We start from the raw sequence: 12090 nt of genomic DNA, 5'->3' as shown, positions 1-12090 counted from the left end.
TGCTCACCTAGCATGCATGAAGCCTTGGGTTCGATTCCCTAGTACTGTAAGGTTTTAGGCGAAGAAAGACAATGCAGAAGGAGGTAAAGGTGATGAAAGGAAAGTTTTACTGAGGTACTCCTTGGTTGGGATCAGAGAGGTCATGCTGGGTCTAATTAAGGCTGGGTTTATATGGTTGGGGGGTGCGGAACATTTAGCCAGGGGGATTTTTAGTAAAGAAGTGTTTTTCTCAGCTGCCTGTTCCCTCCAGGGGCTGACAAGTACCACATAAACAAAAGCCGTAAGTGGTAGAGCGCTAGCCTTGAGCACAGACAGGCTTAGGGACAGAGCTCAGGCCATGAGTTCAAGCCCCAGGACTGAAAAAAAAAAAAAAGGGGATCAGTGAGGTGAAATGCAGGTTATGATGTTTGTGATGGGGGAAGGGAAGGTGAGACTCCTTTGAGAACAGAAGGAAATTTGCCCTGTCCTGAGAAAATCACAGCCCAGTGTGATTTCTGCACATGCCTGGGGTAGACAGATGACGCTCACTAGTTGGACCCTAGTCTTTCACCTAGGGTAAGACATCTAGGTAAGGCATCCCTATTCCACTGGAGACTAACTTTACTTATATGATTAATAGATCACAAGTTTTTGTGGGAGTTGGTTGTGAGGCTTGAACTCAGGGCCTGGGCACTGTCCTTGAGCTCTTTTTGCTCAAGGCTAGTGCTCTAACACTTTGAGCCCCAGAGCCACTTCCAGTTTTCTGGTGATTAACTGGAAATAAGTGTCTGACAGAGTTTTCTGCCTGGGCTAGTTTTTTTTTTGTCGGTCGTGGGGCTTGAACTCTGGGCCTGGACGCTGTCCCTCAGCTCTTCAGCTCAAGGCGAGCGCTCTACCACTTGAGCTACAGCGCCACTTCCGGTTTTCTGGTGGTTTATTGGATATAGGAGTCTCACGGTCTTTCTTGCCGGGCTGGCTTTGAACCACGATCCTCAGATCTCAGCCTCCTGAGTAGCTAGGATTACAGACGTGAGCCACCAGCGCCCGGCCCTGGGCTAGTTTTGAACTGTGATACTCAAATCTCAGCCTCCTGAGTAGCTAGGATTAGTGAGCCACTAGTGCCTGGCTGTATCACAATTTTTGTCATACATATATGCATATATCCATACTGTTAACTCACCATTAAACTAATTTACCTTTTAGTCTCAACATATGAAAACACCTTATGCCCATACACAAAATTAAGAAAGAATTTAATTGCCTGAATCTACAGACAGCACCAACCAAACCCATATGTTACACAGACTGGAAAGGGAACCCAGGTCCGGGCAGGGTGACGGGATGGTTGGCCTTCAGCAATGTAAATACCTGTCAGTCTAAATTCCAAAGTGAAATGCGGAAGTCAGTCATGTAAAAGCTATGAATGAATACAGATGAACGATTTCAACTTGTTCACGAACCAGAGGACCAATAAGACTAGAGCAAGGCAAACGACCTTACTGAAAGATTGGGTGTGGCTGTGAAGGGATGGCAGGGAAAAGGTGACATCAGGTGACAAGCCTGGTTAACGGCTCCTGAGGCAAGATGCGGTCCGCTTGCATCTCCAGGGAGCGCAGACCTATACCGCAGTACCGATCATGCCACAGAATCTGATCTCTTAAATTCAGACGGTGGTACCATCTCCTACAGTAGGCTTGACAAGTCCTTTCTGTCAAAGGCTGAAGTGGAGAATGTGCAGGCAGATTGTGACATCGTTGCCAGCAAGGTGAGTGTAGTCAGAAACACACCATATACTTGAAATTGAGGAGAGTAAGCTGAAACGGTCTCACCACAGGCTATGTGAGACATATTAATCAACTCACATCGACATTTTATAATGTAGGCGTATAAAACATAAACACTGTATGTCCTGTCCCTCAGGTCTCACAAAAGCTGTGTCAGAAAGCCAAACAAAGTCCTGGGAGAAAAGGAATATGGTCCCTCATTCCCAGTCTGGCTGTAGCGGTGGCTACCGCTTGATACCCAGCCTCAAAGCATTTCCATTTCCTGGCTCCACCCTTACTTGTCAGTGGGGCCCATTTTGTTTTTCTCTCCTGAGAAGAGCTAGCTTTCCTCACACACCTCCAGCCTCACCCCTGCTAGGCTCTCAAGTCTGCTAACAAGGATAAAGTGCTACACTAGCTAGCCCTGCCATCCATGCCACCTGGTCCAGCTGATGGGATGACCCCTATCCCCAAACACGTGCCCGAGGGGTGGGGTATAGTGAGGAACTTGACTGACAAGTGCCATGCCTCCTCCCCGCCCCCCCACTTGGCCCACAGGGAAGGTATGGGACCCTCCAAACAAAGCCAGATCTATGGCATGAAAAGGAGGAGAGAGAAACTGGGAGTTAGCTCCCTGCCGGCAGCTACACAGGACCTCTTTGGGGGCCAATCAGAAAAACAGAAATGTAATTCTTGTGCTCTCACTGTAAGAGAACCAGCTCTTTACATCAAGGAGTCACAAAGGAGATGCCAGCTATGAAGATTTGTCGGTCATACTGGCTTTGACATCCTAGACACCTTAATCCCCTGGGGCTATCAGTGACAGGAACCAAGTAGAACTTTAAGGAACTACCTGAAGTAAAAACAAAGTTCTCAGGTTATGAACAACCTAATCTCCCTGAGTTTTTGGATGTGGGTCAGTCACAGGAGTATTGGGTGAAAAGCTGCTATTTCTGGGGTTAACCCTGGTCAAGCCCCCAAGAGAAATATCTGGATTCTGGTTGAACAAAGGGCAGTGGGAGCTTTCTCTGCAGCTGCCTAAGTGTCAGCATCACCTTGTAGAATATACGTAGAACTATTGTGCTGTTCTCTCCAACAGCAGATACAACAGGCCTTCTTGCTGCAGACAATGCAATGAGGATCAAGAATTCAGGGTCAGCTCAAGGGATAGAGCATCTGCCTGGCAAGCTCAGGGACTGGGATTCAATTCCAAAACTGCATAAACAAATAAATACAAAATAAGAGGGAGCAGGCAGGGTATATACCTGAAGAAAAGAAAACAGGTACTCTAGCTCAACCCTAATGTCCACCAAGGGATGAATGGGTTAATGGCATGTAATAGAGCCGTACAATGGGATAATACCCAACTATAAGAAGGAATGAAGTTCTGACATGTTACGGTGTTGACCTTGAAAACACCATGCTCAGCGAATGAAGCCAAACACAAAAGGTCCTGTGTTGCACCAGGTGCTGGTGGCTCACACCTGTAATCCTAGCTACTCAAGAGGCTGAGATCTGAGGATTGTGCTATGAACTTAACCCAGGTTGAAAAGCTTGTGAGACTCATCTCTATTAACCACCAAGGATAGTAGACTGGAAGTATGGCTCAAGAGATAGGGTGTTAGCTTCAAGGGAAAAAGCTTAGTGGGAGCACAAAGCCCCGAGTTCAAGTTCTGACATATCACACAATGCCATTACATGAAATGTCCAGAAGAGGCAAATGTGCAAGCACGGAAAGCAGATTTTGGTGACTGCCAGGGGCTCACACATGGGGCAGATTATAGGCAGTGGGTGGCCTTTCAGGATCAGGAAAATGTTTGAAACTAAATACAGGAGGCGTAGTTCCTCAACACAGTGAGTGTACAAAAATTATTTCCTCTGAAACAGTGTCATGTTATGTCAAGTTCACTTCAATGTAAGAAAGTAATCTGATCATTATACATCATATACAGTTACTGAAATGCCTGTAGCTCACAAACAGGTTGCAATCATTACATACTAAATAAAATACATGTAAGTATCTAAATGAAACCACCCCTCTTTTCCCTCCTCAGCACTTCTGAAGTGTAAGTGCGCATGAGAAGCAATGCCGGGTATGGGAGGGCAGCAGGTCCGTCCTCACAATGGCTGCCCTGGGCTCCTAGGGGAACCAATACACCCACAAGCCCTGCAACAAGGTGTTCTTTCTCTTTCACACATCATGGGAGGACCAAAGCTACCTTCAGAAAGCTTGCCTCTGTTTTGAAATTATTTCAAACTTCCAGAGAAGTTGTAAGACTGGCACCACTCTCTCACGCTGCCCCGATTCACTTATTTCCTGTATCTGTCACACTTGATCTGTACCACTGCCCCCTCTACCCACTTTTGTGCCATGTTTTTTTCCTAGGTTCTGAGTGGGTTGTAGGCATCATGCTCAACCCACTGCTGAGTTTGGAAATTTATCTAAGACACTCCCCACAATAACCAGTTTACTTTCTAAACTTGGGGATTTAACTGAATCTGCCCTGACACAGTACTTAAGGCAGTGTGTGACAACACTGCAAACATCCGAGGAACAGGAGTATCCTGGGCCAATCAGGTAACATTTCCTGGTTTTAGGCTGTCCACACAGCTGATGGGCCCCTGTTGGGACATTTTCTACCAGCCCTTCTGGAGAAGGGGCCATGCACATGGTACTTCTGCTTCCAGGGCAGGGTGGACACCTGAATTTGACACTGTGTTGGGTGAGGTGGAATGGAGAAAGTCCTTGCAGTCTGGAATGGTAGATCAACCCTGCAGACTACAGAAAGCTGGCATGACAGCAGAAATGAAGGCCAATCGTGCTAGAAGAAATCTATTGCTGCATAACCAATGGCCACAAACTGCAGCTTTAAACAACCCACACTTATATTTTTTGTGGGTCAGAAATCCGCTGCAGCTCCAGCAATCCCTCCTCTGGGCATTTAGCTAAATGACCACAAACAAGACCATACTAAGGCTACCAGCACAACTATGTTTATCACAGCATTATTTACCAAAGCTAAGAAATGGAACCAATCCAGATGCCCCTCAGTAGATGAATGGATCAAGAAAATGTACTCAGGAGGCTGAGATCTGAGGATCGCGGTTCAAAGCCAGCCCGGACAGGAGAGACAGTGAGACTCCTATCTCCAATAAACCACTAGAAAATCAGAAGTGGCGCTGTAGCTCAAGTGGTAGAGCGCTCGCCTTGAGCTGAAGAGCTGAGGGACAGCGCCCAGGCCCAGAGTTCAAGCCCCATGACTGACAAAAAAAAAAAAAAAAAAGAAAATGTGATATGCTTGCCTTGCATGCATGAGGCCCTGTGTTCGACTCCTCAGCACCACATAAGCAGAAAAGGCCAGAAGTGGCACTGTGGCTTGAGTGGTAGAGCGCTAGCCTTGAGCTGAAGAGGTGAGGGACAGCGTCCAGGCCCCATGACCAGCCAAAAAACAAAACCCAACCAAACATATGACCACATAGGATGATGCTAAGCGAAATGAACTCCAAAACATGGACACAAGGTTTTTGTTGTTTCTTAATGTACTATGATTTTTTTGTTTCCTTTGTATGTTCTTCCCCCTATAGTATATCCTTTGTTGTTACTGTATTTGATTTTGGTACCCCGGTATCGTATATACGTTTATCTGAATTAGAGAAGGGAAGGAGAACAACAGAATGGTGAGACAAAGGACAAGGAGGAACCAATGCACCAATGCACAAGACAATATGCTGGAAACGATCTGTACAACTTGAGGGGAGGGTGGGAGAGGGGAGGGGAAATAGGAGAAAATTGAGGGAAGGGGTAACAAGGTTGACAAGAAATGTACTTATTACCTTATATAACTGAAATCACTCTGTACATCACCCTGACCAAAAAAAAAAAAAGTGCTGTGGCTTTGCTATGTGCTTAATAGTTTCCAACAAGGTCAGGGCTCAGTCACCTCAAAGCTCCACTTTGGAGTCCATTCATTGGATCCTGTAGGTTCAGGTACCACACACAGACTCCTCTACAGGGCAGTTCACAATACAACTAATATGGCGGTTAGCACACCTCAAGGAAGCAAAGAGAAGCCAGGCGCTGGTGGCTCACACCTGTAATCCTAGCTACTCAGGAGGCTGAGATCTGAGGATCGCGGTTCAAAGCCAGCCCGGGCAGGAGAGACCGTGAGACTCCTATCTCCAATAAATCACCAGAAAACCGGAAGTGGCACTGTAGCTCAAGTGGTAGAGCGCTCGCCTTGAGCTGAAGAGCTGAGGGACAGCACCCAGGCCCAGAGTTCAAGACCCACGACCGACAAAAAAAAAAAAAAGAAAGCAAAGAGAAGTCACAATTTGTCTATTTATTTTTTGTGTGCTGGTACTGGAGCTTGAACTCAGGGCCTTACACTCTTGCTCTATCACTTGAGCCACAGCTCCACTACTGGCTTTTTTGGCATTTAACTGGAGAGAAAAGTCTCATAGGTTTTCCTGCTTAGGATGGCTTTGAACAGTGACTTTTAGATCTTGGCCTCCTAAGTAGCTAGGATTCCAGGTGTGAGCCACCAGCACCCAGCTACTTTTCATCTTTCTGAGACCTTAGCAAAACTGGTGTCTTTTATTCTATTTTTTTGTACTGAATGTGTCTCCTATAAATTCTAACATTAAAGCTCTGATATCCAATGTGACAGTAGGTAAAAAAACGGGGTCCATGAGAGATAATTAGGCTTATGTGAAATCATGAAGTTGAGTTTAGTACACTTCTGTGAAGAATGCTCTTTCACGTGGACACAGTGAAAAGGCCTCCCGAAGAACCAAATCGGCTGGGATTTCCTGGCCTCGCAGAACCGTAAGAAATACAGGTTTGCAAGTCAACCGCTCTGTTTCGCTGTAGCAGCCTTAGTTTAATCCTGAATGAACCTTATTCACACTAGGCAGAACAGGCAGAGCTGCTATGATGATTCAAGATAAAAACCACACACACACAACAGAAGCTTATTGTTCCTCACTTACCAGTTCTTAGTGGACACGTAGAACAAGGGAGAGGACCCAGGGTCTCCTTTACCCAGAAATCTTCAATCTTTTTGTTTTTAATTGTGAAAATACTGTACAGAGGGGTTACAATTACATGGGCAAGATAATGAGTACATTTCTTATCAAGCATTGTAGCCTCCTCCTTTGTTTCCCCTTCCCTTTCCATCCTCCCGAAATCTTCAATCTTAAAGCCTATCATCTTCAGAATCTGGTCATCATTGGCTTCTGGCTGACAGATTAAATAACAGCATGAAGGAGCACCTGTTGAAGGCTGGTACAGGCCAGGCCTGGGCACTGCACACTTTCTTCCATTTACATTCCATTAGCAATAGCATAAGTATAAGCCCAAGGAACAGACTACAGGTGTATGGACAATTCTGGTGGAGAACTAAGTCTCCACCATAACATTCAATTATTTGATTTATCCTCTGGATGATGCCAGAAGAAGCTCAAATTAACAGGGAGTAAAGAACTCTGGCCAGGTGCCGGTGGCTCATGCCTGTAATCCTAGCTACTCATCATGAGACTGAGATCTGAGGATGGCAATTCAAAGCCAGCCTGGGCAGGAAAGTCCATGAAACTCTTATCTCCAATAAACCATTAGAAAACCAGAAGTGGTCCTGTGGCTCAAGCAGTAGAGCACTCATCTTGAGCTGAAGAGCTGAAGGACAGTGCCTAGGCCCAGAGTTTAAGCCCCACAACTGACAAGGAAAAAAAAAACAACCAACAACTCTGGACTGCTCACCCTCACCCTGATCAAGTCTTTTATTCACAGAAAGCAGGCATGCTCATCATCCATCCTTTTGCTTTAAGCCAAACATACAGAAGTTATCCACAACTCATCTCTTATCTTCCCTCCCATATCTAATGCTTCAGGAAGACTTATCAATGCTACTTCCAAACATCCTTTTTATCTGTCCTCTTTCTCCATCTTTACTGTCACTGCCTTAGTTCAAACTTCTCTGCAGTCTCCAACAGTGCCCTAATAGTATTCTTGCTTGTGTATATCCCATTCTCTAGGCAGTTCACTGATATTTCAAAACAAAATCTTAATCTATTACTCTTCAGTTTAAAACTCTCCAGTGGTTAAAAAAAAAAAAAGTAAAGTAATAAGATCACTGAGGTATTTATGATGCAGCTCCTGCTCAACTCTCCAACCTCACCTTGCCATTCTCCTATTCGTTCTACTGAAGCACTGTTACCAGCACATAAAAAAGGTGACCTCTTGGGAGACTGGGGCCTGGGGGAGGGGATTCCATGTCTCACCAGAGTCCACCATGCAGATAGTCTCATGCAAAAAGATGAATTTAGTGGGGAAGTGGATAGCTGACTGGCCAGGGACACAGCACAGATTCGGGAGCTGTGGCTGCGACCCCAACCAGTCCTCAAGCTGGGGTTTTTAAGGGCAAAAACCATGTGAACATGCCTGGCCAAACGCAGGTGGCCAATGGGATTGTCACACACAAAGCCTGCATAGTCATGTCAGGGCCACACACAGGTAGTCAATTGAAACTGGAGTGACAGCCTGCCTCACAGTAACTGTTTGAACTAACCTATCATATTGGTTTGAATTGGCAAGCAAATTTGGTGAGCAAAAGGCTGGGTTTACTTTTTGGCAGGCAAAAGGCAGGCTTTTTCCAGTAAGTTTGCCCATCTGCAAATCCTTTCCAGAAACAAATAGGGCTGCAGGGCCTGGCTGGGCTGTTTTACTATTGTTAATCTCCAACAATTCACAAGGTGGGTCGTCAAGATTACACAATCTTGGGGCTGGGAAGGTGGCTCAGTGGTAGAGTGCTTGCCTTGCATGCCTGAGGCCCTGGGTTCGATTCCTCAGCACCACATAAGCAGAAAAAGAAAAAAAAAGCCGGAAGTGGCGCTGTGGCTCAAGTGGTAGAGCCTAACTTTGAGCTGAAGAGCTGAGGGACAGTGCCCAGGCCCAGAGTTCAAGCCCCACGACTGTACTCCCCCCGCCCCCGAAAAAGATTACACAATCTTATCACAGCAAGCAGAGGGACTTTCCAGTTTTGACATTTCCTGGGGTCTCAACAGATACAGCATATTTCCTGACCCTGAGGTGCTTGTGAGAAACCAGTATTTTGATTTTCAGGGGCAGGAGAACTCTTAGTGTGTTGAAGATGGAGTCAGTTTTTGCTCTCCTTAACACTCCTCCCTTTTCCTTTAGCCTAGTCAAATCCTTGACTCAGTTTCTTCCATACTGAGAGGAGGGTATTGAGTTAGTGGAATTTAGTACTGTGAAGACGGAGTTACAAGAGCCCATTCAGGGTTAGTGGCATCCTCCCCCTCTCTTCTTGAGTGAGGCTCGTGAGTTAGAAGACGCAGGGTGGAGGGACTGTTGTCCTGGGGGCATGAGCAGGTTTGAGCTTATGGTTTGGGCTTGGGCTCAGAATCTGGTTGGGTCCAATAGGGCGTGGGGGGTCTCTGATGGTATAACTCATTATAGAGAATTTTGCTCCTCTATCTGGTCCTGACTTGTAGTATCTAATTCCCCAGGTACACCCCAACTGCCATTTTTGGTCTGACGGGTTTTTAACTTATATATATATATTTGTGCATGGTCTGGAAACCGAGCGGGTCCAATCAAGCCAGGGACTACATCCATCTGTTGTTATATATCCTACCTCAATGTCTGGGTCTATGTTGGTCCCCCATGCCAATGCAAAAAACTGTCCAGGCTTTTCACAATGATTTGTCCTTCGGGGACACATATAAAACTGGATGGCATCCAAACTAGGGTTTATTGGAGCTAAGTGACATAGAGAGAGATTAAACTGAACAGTCTGTAGGGTATACCATTCTTTTTCCTGTATACTTTCCCCATCCGCTGCTCTGTACAATCTCTACAAGAGTCTTTCAGTCTGATTGGGTGCATCTTTGTCCCTACCACTCTGCATCCAAGCCATAAGATCATTACTAATCTAAATTTATTACAAACATCCATTTCAGTGAATTGTCGCAGGATTGCACCACCTTCCATTTGTCCTCCTTGGTCAGGTTAGTTGCCTTGATGTGGGAGGCTTGGATCCAGTCTTCAGGCCGTCCACCTTAACAGCAGTAGGGGTAGTCAGAATTATGGTGTAGGGAGCTGGGTGCCGGTGGCTCACACCTGTAATCCTAGCTACTCAGGAGGCTGAGATCTGAGGATCATGGTTCAAACCAGCCTGGGCAGGAAAGTCCATGAGAATCTTTTTTTTTTTAATTGTGAAAATACCATACAGAGGGGTTACAATTACACCGGCAAGATAATGAGTACATTTCTTATCAAGCATTGTTGCCTCCTCCTTTGTTTCCCCTTCCCATCCTTTCCCATCTCTCCCCACTTCCCCCCGCTCCCCGCCCCGCTCCGCTCCCGCTCCCGCTCCCGCTCCCGCTCCCGCTCCCGCTCCCCCTCCCCCTCCCCCTTGAGAATCTTATTTCCAATAAATCATTAGAAAACTGGAAGTGGTGCTATGGCTCAAGCGGTAGTGCGTACACCTTGAGCTGAAGAGCACAGGGACAGTACCCAAGCCTTTGTTCTTACCTCATCATTCTATTGACTGATACTTCCTAACATTATACTCTGTGCTTCTTCCTTATTTTCTGATTCTATTTTCTGAAAGATCTATGAGCAGGTACTATATGTCTTGTTCCTAGCATTAATTCCAGCAAGATACTTTGCTAGGTTTTGGTTTAAATGTTACCACAGTCAGCACAATACTCTTATCCTCATTCTTTGTGCCCAGTGAGACAAGAATTCAGACAGGATGTGAAATGTGACAGCAATGTTCATTAGGAAAGGATTCCACCTCCTTTCCAGAGACTGAAAGCCAGTCAATTCAACTCCTGGGTGAGACTGACAAGAATTTTTACTCACGCACAGGTTTTTATTGAGGTGTAAGTACATCCCCAGGGCCAGACCAGTTACAGTCTCAAGGTATGAGGCATTTATTGAAGTTTTTTTTTTTTGCCAGTTGTGGGGCCTGAACTCTGGGTCTGGGCGCTGTCCCTCAGCTCTTCAGCTCAAGGCTAGCATTCTACCACTTGAGCTACAGCGCCTCTTCCGACTTTTTCTGCTTATGTGGTGCTGAGGAATTGAACCCAGGGCCTCATACATACAAGGCAAGCACTCCACCACTGAGCCACCTTCCCAGCCCAAGTTAAGATTTATAGTTGCAAGAAAATGTGGACCTGCTTTAGGCTGGAATGAAGCCAGTCATTAATCTCGTGTGTGCGTGTGTGTGCCCCCAAAAAAACCACCTTGTGACATCCCATGACCCTGGTGGGCCAGACAGTATAGTCACCTTTAAGTTAAGAGGCTTAATTACGATATTCTCTGTCAAAGACCCTGTCATCTGGGTCTCAGCATTTCCCCATTGCTCATTTGCTGTGCCACATAAAAAAAAATCACAAAGCTGGGCTGGGAAGGTGGCTCAGCGGTAGGGCTTTTTTTTTTTTTGGCCAGTCCCGGGGCTTGAACTCAGGGCCTGGCGTACTATCCCTGAGCTGCTTTTTGCTCAAGGTTAGAGCTCTACCACTTGAGCCACAGCGCCATTTCCGGCTTTTTCTGTTTATGCGGTGCTGAGGAATCGAACCCAGGGCCTCATGCATGCAAGGCAAGCACGCCACCACCTAGCCACCTTCCCAGCCCAAGGGGCTCTCTTTCTTGACCACTCTCAGCTGAGCATCTGTGCCTCAGTTTACCAAACTTTGCAAATCGGGAATGAGAACATATTTACCTCAGTGAAAAGCCTACCTTATAAAGATGGGAGGAAGCAATGGTGGATAAAGGCTCTGGAAGAGCTAGCAAACACTGTTCCGTTTCCTCTGGGCAGGCCACCTCCCGGTGCCCATTCAACTCTGCCTCACCCACAGCCGGGCGGCCCTCAGCGCTCCGTCCTCCGTGCACGGTGCCTTCCGCTGGGTCTTCCACCCGGGTGCCGGCACGAGGTTGTGTTCAGCGTGCGCGCGCAGAGCACGTGCCGGCCAGCGGCGATTTTCATTGGCCCGACCCAGTCGGCAGCCCCTTACGCCATCCTGAGGCGCCAACTGGACCTAAGGCCCGGGGGCCTGTCTTGCTGGCGGCGTAGTCCGGGCAGGCCTGTGCAGACGCCTGACTATCAGCCAAGGGGCTCCCGAGCGTCTCTGAAACCCCAGCAGTCGGCGGCGAGGGGCGCGTGGAGCTTGGGGCCGCGGAACCGGGCGGCGGGAGGGGGTGTCCCGGCGTGCCAGCGGGGCACAGCGCGGGCGGCGGCCGGCGGGGCTGCCCGGCGCGGGTGTCCCGGCGATGTGTGGCGCTGAAGCGGCGGCGGGACAGGCAGCAGCACCGGCGGCAGCGGGCTCG

General features: G+C 47.4%; 1 long non-coding RNA gene across 1 annotated transcript; it reads right to left on the bottom strand.

The window, feature by feature from the left end:
• Positions 1-9489: 9489 nt before the first annotated feature.
• Positions 9490-12053, bottom strand: LOC138826381 (uncharacterized). The gene is made up of 2 exons (XR_011371697.1): positions 11503-12053; positions 9490-9814 (listed from the first exon to the last, which is right to left on the bottom strand). It is a non-coding gene; the product is annotated as an uncharacterized lncRNA (long non-coding RNA).
• Positions 12054-12090: the final 37 nt, after the last annotated feature.

The sequence above is a fragment of the Dipodomys merriami genome, unplaced genomic scaffold (assembly GCF_024711535.1).
Source record: "Dipodomys merriami isolate MVZ:Mamm:240054 unplaced genomic scaffold, mDipMer1.0.p SCAF_142, whole genome shotgun sequence".
Classification (NCBI taxonomy): Eukaryota; Metazoa; Chordata; class Mammalia; order Rodentia; family Heteromyidae; genus Dipodomys; species Dipodomys merriami.
The sequence above is the reverse complement of the archived record's forward strand: the minus strand, read 5'-3'. Positions and strand labels throughout refer to the sequence as shown.